This window comes from Topomyia yanbarensis, chromosome 3 (genome assembly GCF_030247195.1).
Source record: "Topomyia yanbarensis strain Yona2022 chromosome 3, ASM3024719v1, whole genome shotgun sequence".
Taxonomy (NCBI): Eukaryota; Metazoa; Arthropoda; class Insecta; order Diptera; family Culicidae; genus Topomyia; species Topomyia yanbarensis.
In genome coordinates this window covers 246,081,097-246,093,461 of record NC_080672.1, presented here as the reverse complement: position 1 = coordinate 246,093,461, position 12,365 = coordinate 246,081,097, and the positions used below count along the sequence as shown (strand labels likewise).

The 12,365-nt window shown below is 40.0% G+C and overlaps 1 protein-coding gene across 3 annotated transcripts in view; it reads left to right on the top strand.

The window, feature by feature from the left end:
• LOC131692030 (scavenger receptor class B member 1) overlaps positions 1-12,365 on the top strand; it is a 247,130-nt gene that overhangs the window by 103,608 nt on the left and 131,157 nt on the right. The gene's annotated exons all lie outside the window — the stretch shown is intronic.

The following is a 12,365-nucleotide window of genomic DNA, read 5'->3' as shown; positions in this document are numbered from 1 at the left end:
AACTCGTCTGGGCACACAAAAAAAATGAAAATTATCATTGATATAATTGCAAGCATGACATAATTTAATAAACCGTAATTCACGAAATGACGAAATATAACTGTTCTCCGTTTAATTTTACATGTGAAACGTATGCCGAGCCACTGGTTTTGTATTGCCGGAACTAGTTCGTGGAATTTGTTTCAGAGTTGTTATCTCTCACTCTTTAAGCCAACCAACTTGCAGGTGATAGATCAACCAACGATTGAGTAATCACACAAACACAATTAGTACCACAAATTGTTTATTGCTATTGAACTGATTGAACTTGACACCTGTTTGCGCCCGCGATCACAAATTCACTTCCCTGCTAACTGTAATTTAACTGATACTTGACGCCTGTTTGCGCCCGCGATCACTAATTAACTTCCCTGCTAACTGTAATTTAACTGATACTGGACGCCTGTTTGCGCCCAATTACTTCACACGACTCACTCCAACTTTCGTACGCAAAAGACTTTTTAACCACGCGGATTTAGATCACTTTCGCACATCTCTGAGAGAAATCCCCGAGGTAATGCCTTGCCCCTGCTACGGTAGGGTCGCGGCGTAAACAAACAATTTTGTATCATTAAACATTGCCTTCACGTATGCAAGGCGCAACGTCAATGAAACTTGCTTAGCTTAAGGCTAAGTCTTTATGATGCAACTTAACTCATGGAATCGAAAATCCAAGAGATGGGCAAATGATGATGAAATATTACCGGGATTGAAACCGGAGAAAATTAGGGACTCTGCATGCCCCCTTACTTACTGAGCTTGATGTTGCCTCGGAGAGACGCACCATCAAGACGATTGCGCGGGTCATTAAAAAAAGGAATGTGTTAGAAGTCTTTTGCGTCCTAATACCTAAGATTGCCATTACAAAAAATTATGTTTGTTATTCACTATTAGCAAGAAAAAAAACGGAATATTTACAATTTTCTTATCATAGTTTTTTCATTTTTCTTTTAACATCCTAACTTTACTATGGTCCTAGTGAGCACCCCTGCTGTCCTTCTTGCGGCTCGTCCAATGCTTTCACCGGTGTTTTCACCAGTGTCCTCACCAGTGAGCTGTCTTACTGCTTCCCCTTTCGTGTTGGTCGATAGTGGTTCGTGGGAGTTCGATTTCGAGGCACTTCCTCTTGTCTCGACGTCTTCCTTGTGGTTTACTGTTTTCCGCCTTCCTTGCGTATTGATTTCTGCTGTCCTGCCACCTAGTTTTTCGATTAATTTCATTTACGTTTGTGAACCTTCGCATCAATCAGAGCTCGACGTTTCTGACTGTGCCTCCCTTTTGTTATTAGTTCGGATTGTCCGACCGCCAGTGTCTAACATGACGATGGGCTCTCTTTCAGCGCAAAATCGGTTTTGGTAGTCTGCGTCTAGTGCTTCATTATTGGTACGGTTGACTGGGTTTGAGATTTTCTCCAGTCGTGTCGTCTTGTCGTGTAATTCATCGCAGCCGGAGGGTATAATAGTTCCGACTGGAGTAATGTATATGTATTGGTCCGACATCAGTCGAATTGTAGCGTCTTGACTGTGCTGCCTGCTGCTTGTTCTTGTAACATCGGTCAGGGTGTAGAGTTACGACCGAAGTACTTTATAGTTAATCATATGACCGTAGTCGGGTTGTGATGTCCTGACTGTGGCCTTTTCGCTTGTGTTTTTGAAGTGAGCCGGATATTGACTGTACCGACTCTACTCCCTACGTCTTGTTCTCCTTTCTAGTTGTGTATGCTCATTACCTGCCGGTTTAGCTTCCGTTTCTTGTTGCCTTCTACGGTGCCCCTCAATCGTTCCCGTCACCTTCTTCGACTGGTCCATCCTTATCGATCGCGTTGGGTAGTCTAACATTGCTACCTTAATCCATCCTTGTCGAACGCGTTGGATAGATGTCATGGCTACTGTCTCCACAGGGCACACACTACTCTGGACTTCTGCTTCCGTTTATACTAAATCTCCTATGTTTAATAGTTATTATTATTTTCGTCAATATTCGTTATTTGTTTAATTGCTCTACGGTTTTGATCATTTGATTGCTATATATTTATAGCATTAAAAAAAAACAATTTTTTTTTATCTGTTTCAATTTTCGTTTGTCTTCAGTTCAGTGGCGTAGTAGCGGGGGGGGGGGGGGGGTTGGGGACGAAACTCCCCCCCCCCCAAATATTTTGGAGAATTTTGAAAAAATTCAATATGTTAAACAAATTTCTGTCTAAAATTTTAAATAAAATTCTCAAAGTTTCATTTGCAAAAGTCATCTTGTGAAAATATTTCCTTGTAGTGAAAATTGGCTGCAGACTCGACACCTACCTGACGGCACGTTGTGGAGGCTAGCTCAACCGCCAAGGACTATGACAAGTAGATCGCGGCGAAGCGAGGAGCTGGGAGCTTATTGGTTCACGAAACGGATATCGGTACCGAGAGAAATTTCGCCACATTCTGTAGTCCTTGACTGACGGCGAACATGGACTGGAGAGTGTGAGAGAAGTATCCCCATAGAGACCACCAGCAGGGATGCCACATTGAAATCTGTGTTTGGGTCAAAAAAGTCTTTTTACCATCTGTGATGACTTAAACAGGAGAAATATCTGTGAAAATCTGTGATAAATTTCCAAAAAATCTGTGAAAAATCACAACATTTTCAAAAATCTGTGAAAATCTGTGAAATTTTCATCAATATGCCAAAAATCTGTCATCTGTAAAAAAGAATCTGTGATCAAAAATTGTGAAAAAAAAATCTGTTACATTACAGAAAAATCTGTGAATATGGTAACCCTGACCACCAGGCGATTCGCTACCGCATCGGCCAATGGAACCCTGCTGCAGCACGAAGAATTACGAGCCGCAAGCTAAAGTGGAAGACGAAAGCCTTTAACGAAAACCTCTTTGTTGAGTTACTTCGGCGAACAACGGAATCAAGTACGTTGATACGGCTGATCTAACAAGAAGGATTGTGACGGATTGTGACGTTACAATGTCACGAAAACTAGGGCCATGCAGTAGACGGCGTGCAGCTTACGGGTTAAATGAGTAGCTCAGTACGCTACACGCTGCTTGTCTTAGATCCAGAAGGCGGACTCAGAGCGTAAGATCGGAGAGTGAGAGAGGAGCGCAAGCGACGTTTTGAGAAGGTAGGGACTCTTTAAAACGGGAAATCAAGCTTGGCAAGCCAATTGCCATAAGTAGCTGTGCTGAGAAATAAACGCCAATCCCTGGGGGACGCGTACTGAGTCGTTATGACGAAGACGAGGGTCCGTCAACACCAGCTGAAATATACCTGCATACCTAGAAAATATCGTGTAAATTTACGTCTCCTGACCCTGACATATACGAGCATCAAAAATGACTTACTTTTAAGTTTGATTTCAATTTTACATGACGTTGTACTTCGTAAATAACGTAATTTTACTCCACATAAAGCGTTTGTTCTGAATGGCAGTAAGTGTAATTTTATGTCATTGTGCATGTAATGTATATGTTTCATGTAAAATTAAACGGAGCACTGTTATATTTCGTCATTTCGTGAATTATGGTTTGTTAAATTCTGTCATACTTGCAATTACGTCAACGATAAAATTCATATTTTTTTTTGTGTGCGGGTAAGCTAGAGATAATCGTTGAGGGTCTCTTCCCGAATCACGATTCAACTACCTGGTCACCTACACCGTACGGCGAAGAAGAAGGAGGTAACACAGCCGAATGGTAAGTGACTAACGACGAGCTCAAAGAAGCGTCGATGCGACTAAAATCAAAGAAAACCACCGGTCCGGATGGAATACCAACCGTGGCGCTGAAAGCTGCGATCCTGGCATATCCGGACATGTTCAGGATGCTACTGCTGAAGTCTTTAGATGATGGTAATCCCCGAAATGAGGAAGGTGCAGAAACTGATGTTGCTGCCAAAGTGTGGGAAGTCACAGAGCCATCCAGCCTCGAATAGACCAATGCCGCAGCGTGGCATAAAAGAATGAGCCAGTTTCTGAAGAGATACTTCCAGAGTAGAGCACTGCTGTACCAGACGAACAAACGGGCAATAGGCAATGCGAGTCACAACGGGCGTTCCTCAGGGCTCCATTCTTTGTCCAACTATTTGGAATGGGATGTACGATGGGGCTTAACACTGCGGCTTCCCAGGAAAGTGAAAATCGTTGGTTTCGTGGACGATGTGTCACTAACGGTGAGACACTTGAAGAAATGGAGGTTTCGGTGACGGAGACAATGAAACCGCGAAAAGCTGAACAGGACGCTTCGACTGCTGGTCGTACGAGTTTCGATTGCGTACCGGAGGCAGTATGCCTTATCGCCGAGATGATCCCCATCTGCATTACCCTGACGGAGGATATCAAGTGCTACAAACAATGAAACGCCAGAAACATGAGAAAGATGCTGAGAAGCGATCCGATGGTGACGTGGCAGCAGGAATGGGACAATACGGAGAAAGGAAAGTGGTCCTACCGGCTCATCCAAACCTGTCGGCGTGGGTCAATAGAAAGCACGGAGTGATGACTTTCCACCTGAAGCAGCTCCTATCGAGCCACGGCTGCTTAAGGAGTATCTTCATCGGTGTGGGTACGCAACGTCAACATTGTGCTTGGAGTGTGAGATCGTCGAGGAGACACCGGAGCGTCTTTGAATGTCCGAGGTTTGAAGTCTTTGAATGTCCAAGCAGAGTCTTTGAATGTCCGAGGTTTGAAGTGACGTGCAGGGAGCCACTTAACACGGGAGGACCGGACATCAACCCGGATAATGTAGCCTACATAATGACAAGCGACGTAGAGACGTGGAACGCAGTAAACAGAGATATGATGTAGATCAGTGATTCTCAACCTGGGGTCCGCGGACCCCTAGGGGGCCGCGAAGTCATTGCTGGGAGTCCGCGAAGAAAAATATATTTTCCGAGTGCATATTGAAATTTCAAGTCATGTTTCCTAACAAATTGAAAATAACATATTGATAGCATACAAAATTGATGTTTATCTATGGGGGTCCGCAGCAACCCAGTGTAATATCTAAGGAGTCCGTGGTACGAAAAAGGTTGAGAACCGCTGATGTAGATCATGACCGTCTTACAACGGAATGGACATCGAACAACGGTTTCGGGAGAGCAATCACCGCCAGGGAACTCCACAGGAATAAGCTAGATTCACCGCCGAGGATTAGTCGAGTAGACTGCAACAGAGCAGCGAGTATGAGTCGTCGAAACGCCAGCGAACCGGACGTCACGCTCCATGCGGATTCGTCAGACCAACCACGGCACCCCACCGGTTGTTCCGATAGAAAAATAGCGAAAACCAAAGAAGAATCGATATTGGGAGAATTTTTTTCGCCAGGGAACTCTCCGTTAGCGTAAGCTAGATTCACCGCTGGGGACTAGACTGAGTAGACAGCGACGAGACACCACTAGTCGCGGGTCATCGGCGCACCAGTGCACCGGACACCCTGCTTCACCAGAATCGCCGAAATGACCTCGGTACCTAGCTGATTAGCTCGATCTCGGGAGAACTTCTCTCGCCAGGGAATTCTCTGTCGGAGTAGGTCAGGTCCATCGTCGGGGAATAGACCGAGTTGTTCGCGAACAAGTCGAGGAGCGGAATGGATCATCAAGGATGTAGTGCTAAGTGGCCCAAGAAGAGAACTAAAGGGCTTAAAGCAGTTGCGGTGCTAAATGGCACCGGTCACGGAGCCAAAGGGCTCAAGAAGTTGTAGTACTGAAACCAAATAAGAATCGGTATCGGGAGAACTTCTTTCGTCTGGGACCTCTCCGTCAGCGACAGTCAGATTCACCGCCGGGAAGGAGACCGCGTAGATCGCGACGATACACCGCGCCGGGGCTCCATCAAACCGGATGCCCTACTCTAATCGCCGAACTGACCGCAGCACCTGGCTGGTTGGCTAGCTTTCGAACTTCTCTCGCCGGGGAACTTTTCGTCGGAGTAGGCTAGATCTATCGTCGGGGACTAGACCGAGTAGTTCGCGAACCAGTCGGAAGCTCAACGAGGAAGTGGTACTGAATTGCACAAGGGAACTGAAGGGCTCAGTAAATTAGACAGTCTGAAGTTTGCCGCCCAGATTGTTCTCGTAGGGGAAGAGCATTAATTCTATACCAACAACTAGCTTTCCTACCTTGACTACCCAAACCCGTTCCCTGAGTTGTTGGTTTTGATCATTTTTTTCCTGCTCAGAATATTTTTGAACATTTTTTCATATATATACAAAAAAAAATTATATACCGTTTTAATAATTTCGAGTTCTTTTGCCTGTTGTACTCGGTTTTTAGTATTTTTTTTTTAATATTGTTTTAGGCTCGAGATGGATAATGTATTTTTTGTGTGTTGCTCGAGTTGTGTTTTTTTGTAATTATATTCTTTTCATAATAAATTTTTTTTTCTTTAATTTTTTTTCAAAAATGTTTTTGGTCGACAACATTTGTCGAAGCGAGGTAAGTATTTTTGCGGGAATACTTGATTGTCTTCCTTCCTGTCTATTGTGGCTATTGTGTATGTTGCTTCGACATCTCCCCCTATCCAATTGAAGGTTGACCCAGGAAGGTACCTGTAAATAAAGACCTAAATTCCTGAAAATAGATACATGGTATTGTTAACCATGCGGTTATGAAAGAAAAGTACTCTGAAATCTTACTTAACATAATCAACTATATCCATCCTAGAGAGTACCTGAAAATTACAATTGCCAAGGTGAACTGATGCGCAACTTGAGAAACCAAAGCAAAATTCTCCTAATAATATTTAGAAAGATAGAAAAAAATAACGCACTTTGGCTCATTTGCGACTCTTGTGAAACTTAAAATGAAATTCTTCTGCAGTGTCTGTCTCTACTGCAACTTGTTGATAACTTTCTTGTTTTGGCATGTTTGCCCTTTTCATAAAATATTTCCCATCTGGGCGTTTTCTCGCCATTTGTTTAACTGCAGCATGTTCGCTACACGTCTCTTTATAAATTGTTTACTCCCACTTCCACGTTTTTCGTGATGCTTTCATCACCTATAGTTATAGTGTCCATTAACACTTTTCTGATTACTAAACCGTTTGCATTGTTTCAACTGATAAGATCACCTAACATTGGTCTGATCTGATTCTTTTCCTCGTATTGGTCTCGTATTCCTGCTCTTCACCCTTTTTGCCCTTACTTAATTTGGTCTCGTTTTCAACTTTTTCGTCCTATCTGAAATTTTAACACTCGTTCATACTTCACTCATTTATCGTGCATACCGACGTAGGTTTCCTTGTGTTCATTCACCCTTGTCATTCTCAGGAGTCCTACCTCCCCTTGTCCATTCATTCTTGTGCTTCTAATCTCGATACTTCGGTATTGTCAACTCCGGAGTTTCAAATCGTAGTATAGCTTACAAGATCCGATTTAGAAAATACGTGAGACCCCCCTCTAATTTTGGATCTAGCTCTGGGTCCTTTGACTTTGGCTTTACCACAGATAACAGACGTTTAGGCTAGAACAAAATTTCTTCAAAAACCTGTGTAAACTTTCAAATTGATATACGTTGAAAACCCGTGTTTCACTATTGCCATCTGCGGAACTGTTTGCTACACATGTTTGACAGCTGCACTCTAACTGCATTGTAGTGATCACTGCGCCATCTGCAAACGTTTGCCAAACATGTTTCAGATGTCTGATTTATTCGGAATTTCAGCAGCGGGTATTTACACACGATTCAAATCGAGCCTAAACGTCTGTTATCTGTGGCTTTACTTTTATTTTGGCCCTGGTTCACTGACTCAGACCTTCTTATATATTTCTTTTTATAACATTGTGATCGGCTCAGGTCCTTTGACTCTGACTCTCGACTCTTGATTTTTATTTCGGCTCTGGTTCGATGACTCAGGCCTTCTTATATTTTTCTTTTGTAACATTGTATTCGGCTCAGGTCCTTTGACTCTGGCCCTTCTGCATTTTTTTCTTAGTTTGGTTCAGGTTTCTCGGACTCTGACCATCTCTTGTATTTGATTTTATTATCAGTGTTTTGCAACCTTCATTCTGATTGCCCTTTCTCCATGTATTCAATTTATATTACTTTTATTCGCAACCTTCCTCTTTCGATTGCATCTATTTCATGTGTTACACTTGCGAATAACCTTGCAAAATTTATTATATCCCATATTTTATACGACAGTCTTCTCGACTCGTTAAAAAAAATTCCCACTTTCTGGCTTTATATTTTCTGCCATTTCAAATTGTTTTCTATCAACAGACACTGCTTGTTTTATTTTAAACTTTTCATTTTTTTCTGACTTAAACCTTTTTACATTTCTTATAAAAGAAATGTATAGAATTCGCTCAAACTTTCAAGATTTTTTCCGAGGCCCGGAGGGCCGAGTCTTATATACCAATCGACTCAGCTCGACGATTTGGGACAATGTCTGTGTGTGTGTCTGTGTGTGTATGTAACGGACAAATTCTCATTCGTGTTTCTCAGCAATGGCTGAACCGATCTTATCCAAACCAATTTTAAATGAAAGAACTAAAAAACAGTATGAACGCTATTAACTTGTTTTTGATTCTGATGTTTAGTTTCCAAGATATGAATGTTTGAATGCGTAAAAATGGCGTTTTTTGCAGTTTTTTTTAATTATCTGCCGAAATTGACAATATTGATTAACAATTTATACGTTTTTAGATAGCTTCAACGAATACCTTTCGAACAAGCTATAGATTGTTGAAATCGGACTATTATCAAAAGAGATATTAAACATTAAATGCGTATCATTTTAAAATTTATCATTTCCCATTGCCAGAAATATGACCAAAAACATGTAATCTATTATTAACGCCAAAACGGCTTATTTTAGGTCAATAGTATCTTCGGAGAATATAATGGAGGCAATATGCCCTTTCTTTTGGTATTGTGATTTTGCTGATTAATCACCAATGAGATATTTTCACAAATTTTCTTGGAAGTGATTATATCGAAATGATGTCTTCAGCAAATTTGTAGCTCTTACTTTTGCGAATAACTTTACTGAAGGCTTCAAATATCTATTTTGAATACTTTAAAAGTTATGGCTTGTTGTTTGTGGATTACTCTTTGTCGCCTATTTATTGTTCAATATAGTAATAATCCATTGAAATAAGCAAAACAGTATTTCGATAAAACGAATTTTGTATTTCATTTTTGTATCTACAACCGCTAGAAATAATCACCGAACACTTCCAAGTTGTTTGGAAGGAACTTGATAACTTATCAGTGCAAAAATTTTCATTTGTGCGAGCCTTCTGACTGCAATTTTCCTAACTTATAACCATCGGATCGATCTGAAACATATCGGAAAATGAAAAGCGAAATAAATAACTCCAAGCAACGGCGTAGCCAAGAGAAGGTTTTGGGGTTTAACACCATACAACAACCCCCACCCCCCCCCCCTCCTTCCACCACACCCAAAAAAAAATTGGATTGAACTTGAAAATTTATTGATGCAGACTGATTTAATTCAATATTACAATAACAATTATCTGATCCGTAGTTTGATAACCTGTTGTTTTAAACATCATGAGGACTTTTGATAAATTGTCGGAATGGGGTCCTGATATGTAACTGATCTATTGGTCTTGATTTCACAGTTGTCTAATAGCATCAATATCCAATTCCTGCCTGAAAACATTCCAATAGAAAATTCCAGAGTTCTGTAATCAATCATAATCCTCAGATTTATTTTCAAATTGAGCTCGTTTTTGTAGAGATGTACTGTAATAAGGGTCTTTATTTAATAGGAAGCGAAGTTAAAATTGATTTAATGTCTATGAAACATAGAACTGTTCACCAAAAAAATGCATAACTTTCAACATTTGCTAAAAATGTTTTTGTCTTTCTCATTCACTCTAAAATTCGTCAATATAATCCTGACCCGGAGGGCCGTGTCATATGCCAATCGACTGAGTTCGTCGAGATCGGAAAATGTCGGTGTATGCATGTGTGTGTATGTGTGTATGTGGAAAAAAATGTGACCTCTGTTTCTCAGAGATGGCTGGACCGATTTGCACAAAGTTAGTCTCAAATGAAAGGTACAACCTTCCCATCGGCCGATATTGATTTTTTTTAGTGATTGGACTTCCGGTTCCGGGGATACGAGTTGAAGAGTGCAATCACGCAGCAAATTCCCATATAAACTGAAATGAAAAATTTTCAAAATCAAATTTGTATTTTTGATGCCAAATGACTAAAATGCATGAAACACTGAGATGTTTGACAAAAATTGACTTTTTTAGACTTTGGTACATTTTTGCCTTTCTCATATAGAAAGGTTATGCAATCACTCTAAAAATCTTCAATTATACCGGCCCGAGGGGGGTATGCAGTGAGGGGTTGCTACTTTAAAAATAAAACTAGTTTAAAATTTCTTAACAAGTTGAAAAATTTCGGCAGGACCTGGACCTCCCGGATCTTTCTCCATGATCTGCCGCTGGTTTCAAGCGATGTTTCAGTATCACATAGTATCTCAAGATCGTGGCTGTCGATCCATTGTATGTATGTGCAAATAGTACTGAACATGTAATATTCATTTCCACCATTGTATTGAACATAACCAGCCATGGAATCGTAGTCTGGACAAATGAGACAAGCACAATTGCACCACTAGGTGGATTAAAACAGGTTTTATTTTGGGAATGCGTCGAGTTGAGACGAAAACGTAATATGATTAATAACGAGGATAACACTTTCCGAATGTAGAGAGAAATTTATGAAAAATGACAATTTCCATTCGACTCTAGCAGTTCCTGATCGATTTTGATGAGCATTTAATTTTTGTTATATGACCAATTATATGTATAGGTCAAATGTTTAAAAACAGTAATTTAAGGTCAAGATAACATCATTTTGAAACCACCAATTTCGGAGGTTTAGTGTCTTCGATGAGTTTTACAAACGTTAAACAGCGCATCATTTGATAAAATAATTTTGACGGCATATCGTCCAAGAAGTATTTATGGTGAATTTTCTCAGGTTAATATTCATGACTACAATAAAGTCTCAAAAATTTCGCTAAAGACACGAACTCTGTCACTATGTTCTGAAAAAATAATTCTGCATAATTTTAAAACTTCAAAAATTACGGTTTCGGAATTATGCCGTTTGGACAGTATAATCGATTTTCACCAAACCCCCACCAAACCGAATTTCTGGCTACGCCGCTGACTTCAAGTAAGTAGAAACAAAGTCGTTCTACACTCGTTCACAAGAAACTTCTTCGAATGCTGAATATCTATTATATTACATTGAAACCCCGATTTTATCAGCCAAATATGAACATATGTTTGATGGGCTCTAGCAGACGAACAAGACTGAATTCGAGTAAATTCTTTCTTGAGCATGTTTTCCTTATCATGAAGATGGAAATATACAAAAATAAAAAGTTCATCATAATCAGAAATAGTTATCAGACTACATCAAGGGAAGGGAAGATTATTTTAACAGCTTCAGTTCATTATAAAGAAAAAAATTGTCCGATTTAGTCAATGTCCCCATTTTGTCAGCCTAAAATAGACCATGAGATTGATAAAAATGGGTCTTTATTGTATGTATTATTCACTGTGTTTCACATTAATAGATACATTTCATTTTTGGGGATTTTTTTATTGCATCGAACTACAACAATTTTTAGGTAGCTTTCAAGGGGTTATTTTATAGACTTCTTCCAAAATTTGGCGAACCTATTCCAATTCGTATACCAATTAATTGGTATACTTGAGGGTTTATATGTTGCAGATAGAGTAAATACTGAAATTTTCAGCTTTTTCCTACACAATATTACGAAAGCTTATTAATACATTTTTCCTAATAAGTTTGTGAAAATTATAAACTATTTGAAATTTTTTAATAGTTTAATTTTTTATTTAACCGTGATTTTTAATAAATAGTGACCATCGCTTCACAACGTAGTCTATTTTTCATGGCTTGCGGTGAGCACGATCTCTCGAATTGCTGAACTGAAAATTATGGAATAGAAATTAATTTTTAGTATTCTTTACAGATTAAACTCGCCGCGCAGATAGCTCTGAATTAGACCCGCTGGTGCCCTAAGACGATTTCGCTAGATTTTCAGAGCACTGTGCACCCAGTGCATTTACGCAAGTGACGGAAGGTTATCGAAAAGTTTCGTGAAAATGAAAATTCCAGTAATGATGATGATATTCCCAAACGGTTCGTTTTCGAGAGGTTTTTATTTGTTCTTTGACATTAGGATTAGCGATAATAATTCAAATCAAGGATACTACTGGGAAGTCACCTTTAGAAAAAGTCGATGTCAAAGTAAAATTTAGAACTATGCACCCATGCACTTCAGAGATAGCGTGATATCAGAAGCTGCGATT